Below are 19,175 nucleotides of genomic sequence, written 5' to 3' on the forward strand. Positions count from 1 at the left end.
TTTCACCAAACGCTGCACCAATGTCACTGTTTTCTCGTACAAGTCACCAGTATTTCATTTCTGTCACGCCTTGTTCATGCACAAATTTGTCTACACCGTACCACTATTCCGGTCAGCACCCCTGTGGCAGGCATGCAGTCGTTCCTGGGCAATCCCCATTTCTGTTCATTTCATTTCACCAAACGCTGCACTAATGTCACAGCTTTCTCGCCCAGGTCACCAGCATTCATTTCTGTCATGTCTCGTTCATACATAAATTTATCTGCACCGTATCACCACTCCGGTCAACACCCCTGCGCCATGCAGGCAGTGGTTTCCGAGTCATCCATACGGTACAGCCAGGGCCTCACGGTTGCCCCCTGTACCGGTTCATTCATTTCATCATACGCTGCACCAATGTCACGGTTTCTCATACAAGTCACCAGTTTTCATTTCTGTCATGCCTTGTTCATGCGCAATTTGTCCACACCGTACTACGATTCCGGTCAACACCTCTGCAACATGCGGCAATGGTTTCTGGCCTAATCCGCCATTTCTGTTTCATTTCATTCATGGACGCTGCGCTAATATCACGGATTTCTCACAGTCACCAGCATCTCATTTTGTCATGTCTTGTTCAAGCAATCCCACAGAAACAACACTGCGGTCAGCACCCCTGTGGTTCCAGGCTCGTTCCCCATTTCTTTTTCAGTCCATATCACCCCACAATCACCCACATTCATGCCCCCCCCCCTCCTCATGTTCATGTGCACGGCTGCAGGAGCACAAATGCGTATGAGTCATTCATACGGTACAGCAGGGCCTCACGGTTGCCCCTGTACCGGTTTATTTCATTTCATCAATGCGCACCAATATCACAGGTTTCATACAAGTCACCAGCATTCATTTCTGTCACACCTGTTTCATGCGTATTTATTCACAAACCGCACCACCATTCCGGTCAACAGCTCTGGCAGCATGCGGCCAATGGTTCCTGGATTAAATCCCCCTTTTCTGTTGTTCTTTTCACACACTGCACCCATGTCACGGCTTCTCGCAGCAATCACCGGCAGCTCATTGCTCATGCCTATTCTGGCGTCTCCCCACAGGACCGTCACTCCGGTCAGCTCCCTGATGGTTCCAGCCCCATTCCCCATTTCTGGTTTATTTCAGTTCACCACTCAACATCCAACATTCATTCAAGCCAGCCCAGGTTATTGTTCCTGGGTTTTCCTCCCATTCCAGTTCAACAAACCACCCTGCACTCACTTACATTCATGCCCCCCCCCCCCCCCCGTTTCATGTCACAGCAGGGCCAAAAAATCACACACTTGCTCACATGACCTTGCGCAGCTGAAAGGCCACACTGCTCACACCCTCCCTCATGGTCAGCACCGCCGGGCACGCACGCTGCTTCAAGGCGACCCCCCCCCCCCGCTGCCTCCGGTCCCATTCCGCCGCTCCTCCTGCCGTGCTGCCGATGGCGGCCGGCCGCGTCTCTGCGTTTGGTCTGCGCACGCGCGGCCGGGGTACTGCGCATGCGCGGCGGTGCCGTCGGCGCGTGCGCGGTGTCCCGGCGGCCGTCCGCCGTTGTGGCTGGTGCAGGGTGCCGCCGCCGGGTCTGTCCGACCTCCTGACTGGCCGGCGGAGCCCTGGGCCAGTAGTTCAGCGTCATGCCCCCACCCACACAGGCTGCACAGTCCAGGGGGCATCCAGCCTGTTTTGCCTTGCACACAAACCCTCCTTGTTAAAACACCCCACCGCCATCAGGTCAAACAGCCCCCACACATAAACATAAACCCACCACTTTGCCCCAGGGTCAAAAATAAATAAATAAATAAATAAATAATAATAAAAAAAATAAAAATAAAATATATACATATAAAGGGAAACCCGCCATATAGTCCATGGCCATACGTTCCACCATAAAAAAAAAAAGGGGAAATCCATACAGGCCGCACGATCACACGCTCCGCCACGTAATAAATCACAGGCCTCATTTCGCACATCACAGGCGCTGCATTATTGCATATTCACGTCATGATCCTCTCGGGTCATGCTAATGTTTATACCACAGTCCACTCTCGTCATACTACTTTCTGTTACCAGGTACGTACACCTGCTCTTAAACGTTTTTCTCCTTACATTTCGGATGGTCCCGTTACTAATAAATAAATAAAAAATAAAAAATAAAAAAACTGGGGGGAGGAGTTATCGTCTGGTTACTAATAAAGGAAAAAATAAAAAAACCGAATTAAAGGACACAGACCAATACGTTCCATTGGATTGCAAAACGCACATTTCCACTTGTGCATGGCCAGGCGCCACGCGCTGGTCTCTTCTCACACCAGGCGCAAGCTATCATTTCATGAACAACCGTCATGATCCTCCGGGTCATGCATATGTACCATGTACATTGTCACATTTCATCACACTATTTTATGTCTCCCCTCCCCCTTTTTCAGGCGGTCAACCTATATTGCATTTTGCACTACCGTGTATCCGGAGAATTTTTATTTATTTTTTTCTTACCACCAGGTACGTTCACCTGCTCATCTAACAAAAGTCTTCCTTACCTTTCGAATGATCCCGTTAGGGTCAGCGTGCTGGCTTTAGGGGCACCATCATCCCACTAGGTTACCCCCTTCTTGGCTTCGCCAGCAGTTAGTGGTCCCGCGAGGCCGACACCCCGCCTCAAACGTACAGAGGCACCCGCCCAACGCGCCACCTCGTTAGTAAGCCGCCTCGCGTGTTGCATAGAGAGGGCCTCACCTGTCACTCCCTTCCCCTAGTGCTGTCTTACAGTCACCGAGAGGCCAACGCTCCTGCCACTACCACAAGTGGCCTCATTAACCCCTCGCGCCAAATCATAGGTAGAGCCTCTCAAGCCGCTTGGCAATTAGCAGGGCCTCATCTGTCACCATGCAAGTATAATTTTTTCGCCATCCGGCCTAGCTAGCCAGCACGATCCTGTGTTTCCCCAAGCTAATCAACTGTTTTGTTTTACTATGTCTCTGGAAGGGAAAGAGAACTTCTCCCTACCTGGCACCCCTGCTAGATCCGTCACTGCTACCCAGGGAGACGGTCTAGCCAGTCCAGCACCCATCAGATCCTGGGCAATCCCGCGCATAACGATTGAGTCAAGGTGACAGCATGTTCCCTTGCCCGCCACGGCGAGGGAAGCAGAGCTTTTCCGGCTGCTGCGCACGCCAATCGATAACAGGGAGGCAGGGGAGGACCTAGCCAGTCCAGCACAGGGGATATACATACCATGCTGTCCTCCCTAAATGTCATCCATGTCTAAAGTCAACGCCAGGTTGGAGAGGCTGGAATCGGTCACTGCGACCCTCTCCTTGGCGGGGCCACCACCGGCAGCGTCACCGGCCGGATTGCCAGTGATCACGTCGACCGTTAGCCTGGAGGACCTAGAAGTCAGCCCGACGCACATAATACCGGAGGAGGAACCGGGGGTACCCATCGCCACCAAGAAGACAGAAGGGCCAGACACGGTCATCACCTTTCCTGGGTACCCAGTTGGATTCATCCAGTTTGCCATCCGGGAAGATCCAGGACATTCTCGCCCACATAGGCAACTACCTTCAACTCCGCACCGGCAACCGCAAAGAACTGCAGTCCCTGCTGGGCTCCCTGATCTTTGCCATGCGCATCCACCTCAGTGTCGCTCATTTATATCACGGCTCCTGCACCTCTCCCCTTTTCCTACACGACTCGCACAGGTTGTCCCTGGATGCCCACGCTGCAGGCAGGTCTGGGCATGTGGGGGAGATTTCTGTCCACCTGGAATGGCGGGAGCTTGTTTCTCCCTCAGCCGTCGGACTCTTCCCCCTCTATCTGGTCAGATGCGGCATCTACCACAGGCTTCGCGGCCATTTTTGGGAACGATTGGCTGTGGGGCAGCTGGCCTCCTGCGGTCCGGGGTTTGGAAGGATTCTCCACTGCCTCAGCGCTTTTCAAGATCTACCCCATCGTGGCGGCGGCCGTAGCATGGGGTCATTCATGGGCAACATGTCGGTCCGGTGCTATTTAGACAACCATACGACCTGCCAGTTCATCAACAGGATTGTTCCAAATCTCTCACAATCGTGAGGTTTCTGCGGAGACTTCCTTGGTTGGCCGCTTGCAATATTTTCTTCTTGCATTGTTTCCATGTCCCGGGGGTGGGCAATACGGCAGCTGACAGTCTGTCTCGCGTCAAATTTCAGGCATTTCATCAAGCTCTCCCATCAGCGTTACCCACGGCCTCCATCACTCCATCATTTCAAACAGCTCATTCTGGATTAGAAGGCATCATGCGGCATAGCCAGTCTTTGTCCCGCTTAGCACTATCAGACGATACACATAGAACATACGACAGAGCGTTCACACTATTCAACAGGTCCTGTTGGAACACAACATCACGCACCCTTTTTGTCATGACGTCTCTTCCGGGTTTGGCTTCTTTTTGCCACCTCAAACTCATGTCATACAACACCATCAAACCATATCTCACTGGCATTTCAACATCATATGCTAATCATACACCCCAATAACATCAGCTTCATGTCCTCGCACCAGATCAAATCCATACTCAGAAGTATTCAGGAAACGGAACCCGCACGTCCAGCCCAGAGGCTACCCATAATCAATCATATTTTCAAAGCATTATCCGACTTACTGGACGCCACGCCTCTGGAAACAGATACCAACTCCATCATCAATACGGCATTTACTTGACCTTCTACGGATTCCTGAGTTCCGGGAAATTCATTACAGCCTCCACGACCCGAACCTCACCTTGTCTTCTTGTCTCCCACTTGTCAAAACACATGGGTCACTACATCCTGTCCTTACCTCACTCCAAGAATAGTCAGCACTTCCATATTACCCCACGCACAACAGATGGTGTCCAGTCAGGGTCCTGGTCCTGGATGCTCACAATCAGCGTCACAAGTTCTACCCTCTCAACCGCTACTTCAACTACATGGTTCGGTACTCACCACCACCACCTTCATGACCCATGTCGGGTCATCCCTCACACAACTAGGCCTCAACGCAGCCAACTACTCAGGGCACTCCATTCGCATTGGAGCCACGTCCACGGCCTCCAGTGCCAACATCCTCACTCATGGCATCAGGGGATTGGGGCGCTGGGAGTCATCCGCTTACGCGCATACATTCCCCAATCCAACACAAGAGTTTAAGAGTGGCTTTCCAAAACATGTCGGGTTAAGCTATTGATACATCAATTGGCTACAATAAACTGGTTTATTTCCATTTTTGCCCTCTTCTTTCTCAGGCCTACCTCATCCTCGGTTTCGGCACACCACAACCGACTGCACTCATTCCCTGCTTTCCCAGGGCTCTTCACTGTACTACCGTAAGCCCCTTACACAAGTATTAAGGCAGATTGCCTGGATTTGTGGGAGGGGCTGAGGTCCGCCTCCAGCCTATTTAGGGCACTCCCCTTACCTGGCTCCTGCATCATTGAGGTCTGAGCTTTTGACCCTCCCACCACTCCACTCATTTACAACTCATTTCTTCCATATCTTTTCCTTGGGTAGGCCCTCTTCTTTCTCAGGCCTACCTCATCCTCGGTTTCGGCACACCACAACCGACTGCACTCATTCCCTGCTTTCCCAGGGCTCTTCACTGTACTACCGTAAGCCCCTTACACAAATATATATATATATAAATATATATATATATACAGTATACTGTCCTCTGTAGTATATATACAGTATACTGTCCTCTGTAGTATATATACAGTATACTGTCCTCTGTAGTATATATACAGTATACTGTCCTCTTTAGTATATATACAGTATACTGTCCTCTGTAGTATATATACAGTATACTGTCCTCTTTAGTATATATACAGTATACTGTCCCCTTTCTTGTTAATTACTTTACACAGTTTAGTGTCATCTGCAAAAATTTATATTTTACTGTGAAAGCCTTCTACAAGATCATTAATAAATATATTGAAGAGAATAGGGCCCAATACTGACCCCTGAGGTACCCCACTAGTGACAGTGACCCAATTATAACAATTATATGAACAAGGATAGCACAGGACCACAGATGCATAAGGCAGTCACACAGAAGGAGGGGACAGACACAGATAAAGGGGGCCATAGCACAATATAAAGAGCCACTTTCGGCCCCCTCGGGATCACAGGATTCAATTGGCCAAGGGCCCACACTGACCTGCTTGCAGATGGTGTAGTGGCAGCAACGCTAATGACCTGCTCCCTGCCTGGCACAACCCTGGCCATTGCAGCTCTGGCACAGAAGTATAGATGGACAACCAAGAGGACGGGGGAAGGAGAGCTGATGACAGATGAATGTGGACAGCACAGGACGACAGGTGCATGAGGAAAACACACAGAAGTACAGGACAGACACAGACTATGAGGTGGGGCACCAAAATCTAGAAGAAGAGGTGTATTAAAACTTAACTTTTAATAAATTGTGGTGAGGGAGGGATGAAGAAAACACAGAGAAGGAGGGGGCAGACACAGACAAAGGGGGATGGGACACATCACAATTTAAAAGGCCAGTACCACCCACTTGGATTAAAGGGGGCTCACAAGACTCTATTGCCCAAGGGCCCACACAGACCTGCTTACAGACAGAGTGGGGGGTATCCCACTTGGAACCTCCTCTATAAACCAAGGCAGGCAGGTTCTACAAATCTTTCACACTTAGCATGACCATGTAATACATGTTTGCACCCTCATCTGAATGACCGCCATGTCACACTATATACATTTCTCCAGCATTGATTACCACAGGAGATACATGTGGCTTCAGTCTCCACCAAAAATTAGTAGCAGATAGAGGTTTTAGAGTAGGTTTTACAAGCGTATTAGAAGGGTATTTGGTTGTGGTTTATCTTCTTCCCCATTTACTGTACTTCTATGAAATTGTCAATCAAATCTGCTTCCAAGAAACAACATGCCAATTCTCAAGTGTTTTACAAATCAGCTATTGAAAAACCTCTACCATTTTACTATGTGACAATGCTTGCACTGGCACTACTGCTGTACCTTACGCTGAGAGTGCTGCAGGCATATACTGGTACCTTTAGCCGGTGTATATGAATTAAACTACTGCATCGATGTGTAGAATGCCGCACTATCCCCTATGGGGACCTACCCGGCAGTGTCGGACTGAGGTTCCTAGGGCCCACCAGCAAATACATCTACATAAAAATATCACTTGCTCACACAGCAGCTGGCAGCAGCGAGACGCTTGTGTTGTGTGCTTTAATGGGCCAAGACATTTAAAACATTTTTGAGGCATTTTTGTACATATAATATATTTAGAACTTAGAAAAATGGCATGCCAAAATGCAAATGACAGCTTCAGCGCACTGATGGGCAGGGCCAGCACTTGAAAGAAAAGGAGCACCTTAGTCCCCACCCCTCTATGCACTTGCAATACCCCAGAATAGGGTACTTGCAAACTGTTCTTGTTGTGCAATGTTATTCAATGTTATTTTAATATGGTAATGCCTTGTAATGTACCAGCATATATCTGTATGGATCAGTTGAGGGTTAATAATCCTAACTCTGCCCCGTAAGAAATGAGGCTTTGGACTTAGGTCCGCCCCTAGCTCAGTTAGTTGTGTGCTAGAGTAAGCTACATGGGCTCACTCCGCAGAGAACTAGGTCTTCATCAGGGGCGTTGCTAGGGTCTCAAAAGATATGGGGCCCAAGCCCCAATAATTATTGCCCAGTTCTCTAAATCGACCCTCCCCCTGCACTATCCTGTACTTGCTATTAGAGATGGCCTTGCGGTTCGTCCTGCAGTCGTTTCGCTGCGAACTTTGCTCGATCGCAGTTCGCCGAACAAGCGAACATATGGCGATGTCCGCCGGCGCCATATTCTTAGCATTGCGAAGAAATTTGACCCATGACACATCCATCAGGTGGGACAGGACAGTCAATTGAGACGTTTCAGCACATGGACATACCCCCTACTCTATAAATAAACCCGATCTGGCCGCCATTTTACATTTAGTTTTTTGCCAGTGTAGGGAGAGGTTGCTGTGTGGAGCAGGGACAGACTGTTAGGGACACCAAACGCTAGCTAATAGGGCCACAAAAGTCCTTTTAAGGACTGGTATAGGTGTGCTATCGATTGGTGTGACATACAGAGGGGTGTGATATACTTATACTTTCTAACATAGAAAGTATATTATAGTGCATTTGTATTGTGCAGCAGTTGTGTGCGGTTCTGCTGCGATACTGCAGCTAGATAGAGGGACAAACGCTATTGGAATAACTAATTGCAACTTGTGTGATATACCTGTTGCCCCCAAAAAAAAAAAAATTATTGAGGGGTGTGATATACCTATAATATACCTTCTAACATGGAAAGTATATTATAGTGCATTTGTATTGTGCAGCAGTTGTGTGCGGTTCTGCTGAGATACCGCAGCTATATAGAGGGACACACGCTATTCCAATAACTAATTGCAACTGGTGTGATATACCTGTTGCCCCCAAAAAAACTGATTAAGGAGTGTGATATACCTGCTCCCACAAAATACTGATTCAGGGGTGTGATACACCGGCTTCCACCAAATATTGATTAAGGGGTTTGATTTGCCGGCTTCCAGCAAATACTCATTATTGGGTTCTATATACCTGTTTCCATAAAATACTGATACAGGGTGGACAGTGACATACTAGAGGGGGATCAATGACAAAAAGACTTAGACCCCCGGTGCAAACACAAAATAGCTGACATGTTACCAGCATCACAGAGGGCTGTCAGAATGCAGCACTTCTAGGCCTTGCTTCGAAAGATGCTGAATTCTGCTTATGCGGGCGCTGGCAGAGGAATTTCCACCCACAGAGAAACAGTTGCGGGTACCAATCCTACAGCGCATGCAAGAAGAGGGCGGTTTGAAGATGTGTTGGTGACTTTGGATATGAGATCATTCTTGCAGCCAACCCATCGACAGCTGCCCTCCGGATCCAGCCTCAGGAAACGTGTAATCTAACTGGCCAACAGTAAAATTGTTATACAGTAACCGCCTAATGTACCTCCAGCCACATTATCAATTGTTCTTTTCTGTACAGTGATTGAATAATTTTTGGGGCCTGTAGTCCACCGGCCTGCAGTAAAATTAATATCCATTGACCGTCTAATATATGTATCTCCAGCTACATAATCACTTGATCTTTTCTGTCCGGTGAATGCCTAATGTTTGGGGCCTGTACTCCACTGGCCTGCAGTAAAATTGATATCTAATGACCGTCTGATTTACCTCCAGCCACATAATCACTTGATGTTTTCTGTACGGTGAATGCATAATTTTTGGGGCCTGTACTTCACTGGCCTGCAGTAAAATTGTTATCTAATGACCTTCTAATATTCTTCCAGCCACATAATCACTTGATTTGTTCTGTATGGTGAATGCATAATTTTTGGGGCCTGTAATCTAACTGGCCAACAGTAAAATTGTTATACGGTGACCGCCTAATGTACCTCCAGCCACATAATCACTTGCTCTTTTCTGTATGGTGAATGCCTAATTTTTGGGGTCTATAGTCCACTGGCCTGCAGTAAAATTGTTATCCAATCACCGTCTAATATATCTCCAGCAACATATTCACTTGATCTTTTCTGTACGGTGAATGCCTAATGTTTGGGGCCTGTACTCCAGTGAACTACAGTAAAATTTTTATCCATTGACCGCATAATGTACCTCGAGCCACATAATAACTTGTTCTTTTATGTCAGATGAATGCCTAATTTTTAGGGCCCGTACTCCCATGGCCTAAAATAAAAAATTTCTAGGCTTTTTCCGTTTAAGACGCATAAAAATTGCCCCTGATTAAAATACATACTTTTTGTGGGAATTTTTGTCATTGATCCCCCTCTAGTATGTCACTGTCCATGTTTTGGGACTATTTGTGCACTTCTAGTAAGTATTTGGTGGCTGCAAATACAGGGAGTGCAGAATTATTAGGCAAGTTGTATTTTTGAGGATTAATTTTATTATTGAACAACAACCATGTTCTCAATGAACCCAAAAAACTCATTAATATCAAAGCTGAATATTTTTGGAAGTAGTTTTTAGTTTGTTTTTAGTGTTAGCTATTTTAGGGGGATATCTGTGTGTGCAGGTGACTATTACTGTGCATAATTATTAGGCAACTTAACAAAAAACAAATATATACCCATTTCAATTATTTATTTTTACCAGTGAAACCAATATAACATCTCAACATTCACAAATATACATTTCTGACATTCAAAAACAAAACAAAAACAAATCAGTGACCAATATAGCCACCTTTCTTTGCAAGGACACTCAAAAGCCTGCCATCCATGGATTCTGTCAGTGTTTTGATCTGTTCACCATCAACATTGCGTGCAGCAGCAACCACAGCCTCCCAGACATTGTTCAGAGAGGTGTACTGTTTTCCCTCCTTGTAAATCTCACATTTGATGATGGACCACAGGTTCTCAATGGGGTTCAGATCAGATGAACAAGGAGGCCATGTCATTAGATTTTCTTCTTTTATACCCTTTCTTGCCAGCCACGCTGTGGAGTACTTGGACGCGTGTGATAGAGCATTGTCCTGCATGAAAATCATGTTTTTCTTGAAGGATGCAGACTTCTTCCTGTACCACTGCTTGAAGAAGGTGTCTTCCAGAAACTGGCAGTAGGACTGGGAGTTGAGCTTGACTCCATCCTCAACCTGAAAAGGCCCCACAAGCTCATCTTTGATGATACCAGCCCAAACCAGTACTCCACCTCCACCTTGCTGGCGTCTGAGTCGGACTGGAGCTCTCTGCCCTTTACCAATCCAGTCACGGGCCCATCCATCTGGCCCATCAAGACTCACTCTCATTTCATCAGTCCATAAAACCTTAGAAAAATCAGTCTTGAGATATTTCTTGGCCCAGTCTTGACGTTTCAGCTTGTGTGTCTTGTTCAGTGGTGGTCGTCTTTCAGCCTTTCTTACCTTGGCCATGTCTCTGAGTATTGCACACCTTGTGCTTTTGGGCACTCCAGTGATGTTGCAGCTCTGAAATATGGCCAAACTGGTGGCAAGTGGCATCTTGGCAGCTGCACGCTTGACTTTTCTCAGTTCATGGGCAGTTATTTTGCGCCTTGGTTTTTCCACACGCTTCTTGCGACCCTGTTGACTATTTTGAATGAAACGCTTGATTGTTCGATGATCACGCTTCAGAAGCTTTGCAATTTTAAGAGTGCTGCATCCCTCTGCAAGATATCTCACTATTTTTGACTTTTCTGAGCCTGTCAAGTCCTTCTTTTGACCCATTTTGCCAAAGGAAAGGAAGTTGCCTAATAATTATGCACACCTGATATAGGGTGTTGATGTCATTAGACCACACCCCTTCTCATTACAGAGATGCACATCACCTAATATGCTTAATTGGTAGTAGGCTTTCGAGCCTATACAGCTTGGAGTAAGACAACATGCATAAAGAGGATGATGTGGTCAAAATACTCATTTGCCTAATAATTCTGCACTCCCTGTATGAACTGAAGTTTTTCCAGGTTCACCTGCCATTAAAGTGAATGGGGCCCGCCGCAAACTTGCGTTTCGCTAACATTTGATCGCGTTTGCGAACCGTCCCTGCCGATGTTTGTCCATCACTACATACAAACATTAACCAAGGTAACCCAAAAATCCTGGATATTCACTTTACAGGTAATAGTAATTTAAAATGTATTTTATTTTTCACAAATGCCAGAAGTCTATGGTACTAGAAGAACACATAGATATCGTTGGTGTGGCTGAGACATGGTTGGATTCTTCGCATGACTGGGCTGTAAATATTAAGGGTTTTACACTATTTAGGAAAGATAGGGTCAATAGAAAAGGAGGTGGCGTGTGCCTGTATGGGAGGAGTGATCTGAAGACAAGTGTGAAAGAGGCAATTGTGGGTGAGGATGGTGAGGATGTGGAAACCTTATGGGTGGAAGTTCAAAGGGATATAAACACTGAAAATATAATACTTGGTGTAATCTATAGCCCCCCTAACATCACATAGGAGATAGAAACGCAACTGTATAACCGAATAGAGAGGGCTGCACAGGCTGGTACAGTAGTCATAATGGGAGATTTTAACTTCCCAAACATTGACTGGGGTCATGATTCTGCCTCAACCGCAAAGGGGAGGAAATTCCTCAACTTGCTGCAGGACAACTTTCTGGGCCAGTTTGTAGAAGCTCCCACTAGGGGCGATGCTCTGTTGGATTTGGTAATTTCTAATGATGCAGAGCTTGTTGGAAATGTTACTGTTCGAGAAACACTAGGTAATAGTGACCACAATATAATTATACTCCGCCTAAACTATAAGAAGCAAACTCTGTCAGGCAGAGCAAAGACACTAAATTTCAAAAAGGCTAATTTCCCTGGGTTGAGGGCAGCATTTCAGGGCATAGACTGGGTGTAGCTACTGTCACATAATACTGAGGATAAATGGGAGAGCTTCAAATCCACAATGAGTAATTGCACTAAAAAATTTACTCCTTTAGGTAACAAGTATAAGCAGCTAAAATTAAACCCCCCATTGCTTACAGCTACTGTACTGTAAAAAGGGCAATAAAAGACAAAAAGGGGGGGCGGAGCTAGCGCCGGACGGAGATGGTCGCATAGCTCTCTGCTCTGTGAGGAGACTCGTCCCTAACGCCAGCAAAAATCAGCTTTTATTAGCAAAAATGGTCAAGATCGGGAATGCCAGACCCGGTGACCCACCTGCTCCCTCTAAGAACCAAGCATCGGGCGGAGATATGGAGAAATTTCTCAAAAAAGCTGCCGCCACGATCGCGGCCAGAGAACCTAAGATGGCGCCGACGCCGCAGCCTAAAGCTCTGAAGCGTGCACCTGCATTGTCGGAAGGGGAAAGCGACTCAGAAGGCTCACACCCCACTACAGAGCTTCCGATCACAAGAAAGTACCTTGACCGTGCTCTAAATAGAGTAATAGAGCCGATCCTGACGGAACTATCTGCATGCAGGCACGAGGTGAGACAAATAGGGGAACGTGTGGAGTCCTTGGAAACACACCAAGCAGCGATATTAAACCACCAGGCTTCGGTGTCAGACTTTTTCCGACGTTGCGCCTCATACTTAAACGACCTCCACAACTCACTAGAGGATCAGGAGAATAGGGGGCGCCGAAATAACCTGAGATTTAGAGGTGTGCCAGAATCGGTCCCCCCTGGTGAAGTGTCAGCCGCCATTATAGAAATCTGCGGATCGCTACTGGGCCCCGATCACCCGCAAGAAATCATTATAGAACGGGCGCATAGAGCCCTGAGGCCCAAGCCAAAGCCAACAGAACCACCCAGAGATATCATTTGCAAATTTCTCAACTTTCAAGTGAAGACAGCCGTCCTGGACTCTGCACGCAATCACCCGGGTTTGGTTTATGAAGATTCCAGGGTCGAGATATTCCAGGATTTAGCCCCATCAACCTTGAAGAAGCGTAGATCCCTCAAGCCCCTGACGGACTGGCTTCGGTCCAACAAAGTGTTGTATCGCTGGTCCTACCCATTTGGACTAACCTTTTCATACGCAGGCAAAAGGGTTAATGTTTCTTCCTTCACAGATCTAACAGCAGTGTATGATCTATTAAAAGTGCCTCCAATGCCAATTGAAAACTGGGAACTCTTTCAAGACCTAAGCATTCTGCCTGATATTCCCAGTGTGGTCCCTTTTGAAGTCCTCCGTACACCGAAGTCTTCCCGCTCCAAGAAAAGAGGCCAGCATCTTACCCCTAGAAGCCTCTCACAAGAGCAATAGATGGACGTATGGAGCCTTTACCTGATTGTATTAGTTTATAATGTTATCTAGAATCCTCAGCTCTGTGTAACTTAAAGTCAGAGTCTCACCATTGCATTTCCTAATGTGACTTTTCCCTGAAAGGAAAAGTCTTTTCTTCCTTTTCTTGCCAAAACACGGCCCATACCTGGGCGTTATACGGTCTCCTAACCGGTCTATAGACCACTTAAACCCCCTCATCAATACGACATACCTTACTATGTCTGTTCTCTTATATTTTGTTTGTTTAACCTGTTATGTCCTGTTTTCCTCTTCCTTTTCTATCCCTATTCCTCGACCAAGGTATTTGCCTCCACCATTGACATGGATTGAACTCCTTTCTTCCACATCTTCTCTGATACACCGAACAGTGGACCCCCACAAGCCTGACATGCTCTCTTGGGAAAGATCACACCAGCTACAAGGTAATTCCACACACACCCTTACCAATGGCTGACCTCTTGGTAGCTTCTTATAATGTCAAGGGTTTTCACTCCCCATCAAAACTGAGCCAAATCTTTGCCATTCTGAGAAAAGCCGGGGCTGGGGTGATATTTCTACAAGAGACACATTTCCGCTTTAACCATTACCCTGATATGCGCTTCTCCCATTACTCCAACTGGTATCATTGTGGGGGAGGTTCTTCAGCTTCTAGCGGAGTTAGCATAGGGCTACAAAGGAAAATCCCTTTCAAATTTATCAGTCAAATACTGGACCCGGAGGGAAGGTATATCCTACTTAAAGGTACTATTGGACCGCAGACTTACACCTTAATCAACCTATATGCCCCCAATTCTAGCCAGTCCCGCTGGTTCTCTGACATTTTCCCTATCATAGAATCCTTCAAAGAGGGTATAGTAATTGCAGGTGGCGATTTCAACGTGGCTCTACTACCGCAACTAGATATATCCTCCCACAAATCATCCCACTCTAACAAGTCCTTAAGAGCAATTAGGAACCTCTTATGGGAATCACACCTGGTAGACGTGTGGCGATCTCACCATCCCAACACCTCAGATTTCACATTTTATTCCTCTATGCATGGCTCCTATCACAGAATAGACTACCTGTTTATATCTAAAGAACACATACATCTATGTAAAGAGTCATCTATAGGCTCTATACATTTATCGGACCATTCTCCCATTTTTATATCAGTTCTAGCTCCCCATGAAACCCCATCGTGTTTTAATTGGCGCCTAAATGAGTCTCTCCTGGGATATCAGGACTCAATCGAGGCAATATCTAAACATATCACAGAGTACTTTTCCCTTAATAAGAACCCGGAACTCCAGATAAATACTCTCTGGGACGCCCATAAACCAGTAATTAGGGGTCACTTCATTAGCATAGGCACGCATTTGAAGAAAGTTAGAGAAAAAGAAATTGATGAAGCTCTAAAAAATATTCAGAGGCTTGAATCCCAGCACAAAATTAAGCCCTCCGACCCAAAATTCCAAGAGCTGTCGAGATATAGAGCCAAACTCAAATCCCTCCTAACTTCCAGAGCAGCCAAATTCTATATGAACTCCCAACATAAATTCTTCGCTCATGGAGATAGGGCCACCAAATTTGTCATAAGCAGGATTAAAGGGAGGAGATCTGCAAACTATGTTCATCAATTATCCTCGCTAGATGGGACCCCCATCTTCTCCTCTACCCAGATTGCTGCCCATTTTCTCTCCTACTACAATGACCTCTATAATCTTCCCCCTAATGTAGATGTGGAAACCCATGCCTCTGCTACATCAACCTTTTTAGAAGCCGCTAAACTACCAGAAATTTCCCCAGCACAGAAGTTAGCCCTAGAAGCCCCCTTTTCCCTAAATGAGCTCAAAAAAGCAATGAACCAAATGCCATCAGGAAAGAGCCCAGGCCCCGACGGTCTCCCGCTAGCCTTCTACAAAGCATTTCATGAACTCCTATTCCCTCATCTCTTAGAAGTTTGCAATCAGACTCTTCAGGGAATCCCTCTCTCCAGAGATATGACAGCGGCCAACATCACTCTTATTCCTAAAGAAGGGAAAGATGCTAAATTGTGCCCCAGCTATAGACCCATCTCCCTCCTAAACATAGACCTCAAACTCCTGGCCAAGATGTTGGCTAACAGATTAGCTACTCTCCTCCCCCAACTAATCCATGGAGATCAGGCAGGCTTCATCCGCAACAGAGAAGGCAAAGATAACACCACTAGGGTGATCAATACCCTCTGCCATGCCAAGCGGATTTCCTCTCCCCTGCTTCTACTTAGCACAGATGCAGAAAAAGCATTCGACAGGGTCAACTGGTCATACTTAAAACACGTTCTGTCGAAATTTGGCATACCTGACCCTTTCATCCAGGCGACCTTTTCGATGTATAAACAAGCTACTGCATCTGTCCTAATCAATGGTACCATATCTCCCCCATTTTCTATTAGAAATGGGACACGCCAGGGTTGCCCCCTATCACCTCTCCTATTTATATTGGCTCTTGAGCCGCTACTAGCATCTATAAGATTGGACCAGGAGGTAAAGGGTCTATGTTTGGGAGGCAGGGAACAGAAATTAGCCGCCTTTGCAGATGACGTCTTGATAATGACGATCAATCCGAAGGTCTCACTACCTCGAATCCAGACCCATTTGAACACATATAGCATTTTGTCAGACTTCAAAATTAACTCCAGCAAGTCATTGGTCCTCTGTTTAGGCATATCACAGACAATTAGACACCAATTGATGGTAGATTCCCCATTCAATTGGTCCTCTCCCAATATTAAATACTTAGGGGTAAGGATCAGTTCTGAAATAACTGAACTCTTTTCCCTTAATTATACCCCCTTAAAGCAATCACTTTTTGACGCAATAGATAATCTGGCCCGATCTAGCCCGACACTGTCCTGGTTCGGTCGCAAAAACCTTCTCTCCTCCTTAATACTCCCCCGACTTACCTACTTACAGCAAACCCTCCCCATCCCAGTCCCCAAAAGCTACTATAACTCTATCATGCAAAAATTCAGGTCCTTTATCTGGAATGGAAGAAAAGCGAGATTGTCATCTGCTCTTCTCACTAAGCCCAGACATGCTGGGGGAATAGGCTTACCAAATCCTGAACTGTACGGAAAGGCCATTCTCCTCTCACGTGCTATTGCATGGTTACGCCCTTCTCCACCTTCTTTAGCGGTACAGGTAGAACTAGAGATACTGAACAGACCAGCCAGAGCACTTCTCCTAGGCCATAAATTGTTTCTTCCCGGCTCTATGTCCCACTACCCAATTCTTAAAGCCACGCTTGAGACATGGAAGTGGATATCCTCCACACATTGCCATATCCCATTCCCCTCCCCAACGCTATCAGTGTCTGATGTTTTAAACACAGCCCCCCCTGTCCTAAGAAGTGCAACATCAACAGGACTTTTATCCTCAGCTACCTCTGTGATTTCTCTCGCCCTCCCAACTGGAGAATGGATGGATTTAAAAGCTACAAATGTTTTGTTAAACCCTCATCCGCAGGATTTTTTTTCAGTCACCTACATCAGAGCCTACTTGAAACAACACATTAAATTTAGGGATCTCCTTCGCCCGCGGGTCTGGCTAGAATCCCAGATATCCTTACACTCACCACCCAGAAAACTCGTCTCACAAATCTACAGTAAACTGCGGTTACCCCCCATGATAGCTAAACCTTCCTTTGTGACGCAATGGGAACAAGACTTGAACATTGTAATCCCCTATGAATCTCTACCCAAACTGCTGGATTCTCCTCATGGGGCCTCCCGCTGTGTCAGAATCCAGGAAAATGGATATAAAATCCTTACTAGATGGTACAATACGCCAGATAAAACATCAAGATATTCCATGTCTGCTTCTGACACTTGCTGGAGGTGCCTTGGGGAGAAGTGAACTTTTCTCCACATCTGGTGGACCTGCCCCCTTATCCTTAAATGGTGGGGCGAGGTCTTTTCGGTTGTAAACAAAATTTGTGGCACCTCAATCCCTCCCTCTCCCCAAATTGCTCTTCTATCTTTTTTCCATGGCATGGGAGATGCAAAACCCCCATTCGTATTCATACAGATGCTGCTCGCAGCTAGATTACAGATCCCGAAACACTGGTTACAACCTGTAGCCCCATCCCTAGAACAATGGATTCAAAAAGTGGATCAGATCCATAGGTTCGAAGAATTGTCATCCTGGGAAACACGTACCCATGTAACTTTCCTCAAAAAATGGTCCTTGTGGTCCAAGTATAGATCCCCCACAACATAATCACTTAGCAAATCATCTTACACACTAGGGCTCTAGAGTGTAAGGCATACTCCTTCCATGTTATAGTCTTTACTGCTCTGATGACAGCCTCTTGACTACTTCCCACTACATGTGCCTCCTTGATCTATACCATTCTAAAGATGGATAGGGATTTATTTGTGTACCATATTGTGAAAGGCGCTACAATGCTGTATCTACCATTTATCTATTCTGTATCTATACTATTTTAATATGGCCTGCGAGCCGAAACCTTGGTATCCCTGTTACCTATTGTTATACTTGAAAACTTATAATAAAATATAAATAAAAAAAATATAAATAAATAAATAAAAGACAAAAAAAGGGCATTTAAAAAATAAAAATCGGAGGGGTCAGCTGTAGCGTTTGAAGATTACAAAGGGCTTAATAAAATCTGCAAAAAGGAGATAAAATTAGCAAAAATACAAAACGAACAGCACTTCGCAAAAGAGAGCAAAACAAATCCCCAAAAATTCTTTTAATATATAAATGCTAAAAAATCTAGGTCTGAGCAGGTAGGACCTCTAAATAATGGTAAAGGTGGGGGGGGGGGGGTAGTCACTGAAGATAAGGAAAAGGCAGAGTTACTAAATGTTTTTTTAGCTCTGTATATACAAAAGAAAAGAAAGGAACTAATATATGTTGTGTTGGGGAAGTTAGTACATCCAGTAATATACTCACTTGGCTAACTGTAGATATGGTCCAAGACAAGTTAAATAGGGTAAATGTGAACAAGGCTCCAGGTTCAGATGGATTACACCCAAGAGTTCTTAAAGAGATTAGTTCAATCATTGATGTGCCCCTGTTTATATTTTTTAAAGATTCTGTAGGAACTGGTACAGTGCCAAGTGATTGACCAGTTAGTTTAACTTCTGTTGTGGGAAAAATGTTTGAAGGACTCTTAAGGGACTATATACAGGAGTACGTGACTGTAAATAATATTACAAGTGATAACCCACATGGGTTTACCAAGGACAGAAGTTGCCAGACTAACCTGATTTGTTTTTATGAGGAGGTGAGTAGTAGCCTGGACAGAGGGGCAGCTGTAGATGTAGTGTTTCTGGATTTTGCAAAGGCTTTTGATACTGTCCCTCATAGAGGTTTAATAGGTAAAG

Source organism: Bufo bufo, chromosome 2, assembly GCF_905171765.1.
Source record: "Bufo bufo chromosome 2, aBufBuf1.1, whole genome shotgun sequence".
Classification (NCBI taxonomy): Eukaryota; Metazoa; Chordata; class Amphibia; order Anura; family Bufonidae; genus Bufo; species Bufo bufo.